A 387-nucleotide genomic window follows, 5' to 3' on the forward strand; every position below is an offset into this window, starting at 1 on the left:
CAATCACATTCTTTTTCAGGTGGTAGTGTCTTTTTAAGCATAGCTAATATAATTCATTTTACAGGAAAATGTTTTGAAAAGCTTCCTTAGGTAAATGCTAATAGCCAGACTCAGGACAGCAAAGAAGGACAAGGTTCCCCTGCATTATAACTAGAAAACTTGAGAGCTTACCAGAGAAAATTTGGAAGGAGAGGGTGAGGAGTAAACTAGCGTGGAAACCGCGGTTTCATCCTAGGAAGGAAGCCTTCCCAACATCCACCTGATTCTTCAGCAAAGTTTGAGAGATGTGCTAAATTCTAGGTAAGGCAAGGGATCTTGTAAAAGCCAGTGAGAATGAATCCTGGGTCAGGACTGATTTAGGAGGTTGCACAGTGAGCAGGCTAGGCG

Source organism: Otolemur garnettii, unplaced genomic scaffold (assembly GCF_000181295.1).
Source record: "Otolemur garnettii isolate 467f Iridium unplaced genomic scaffold, OtoGar3 scaffold00014, whole genome shotgun sequence".
In the NCBI taxonomy this organism is placed as follows: Eukaryota; Metazoa; Chordata; class Mammalia; order Primates; family Galagidae; genus Otolemur; species Otolemur garnettii.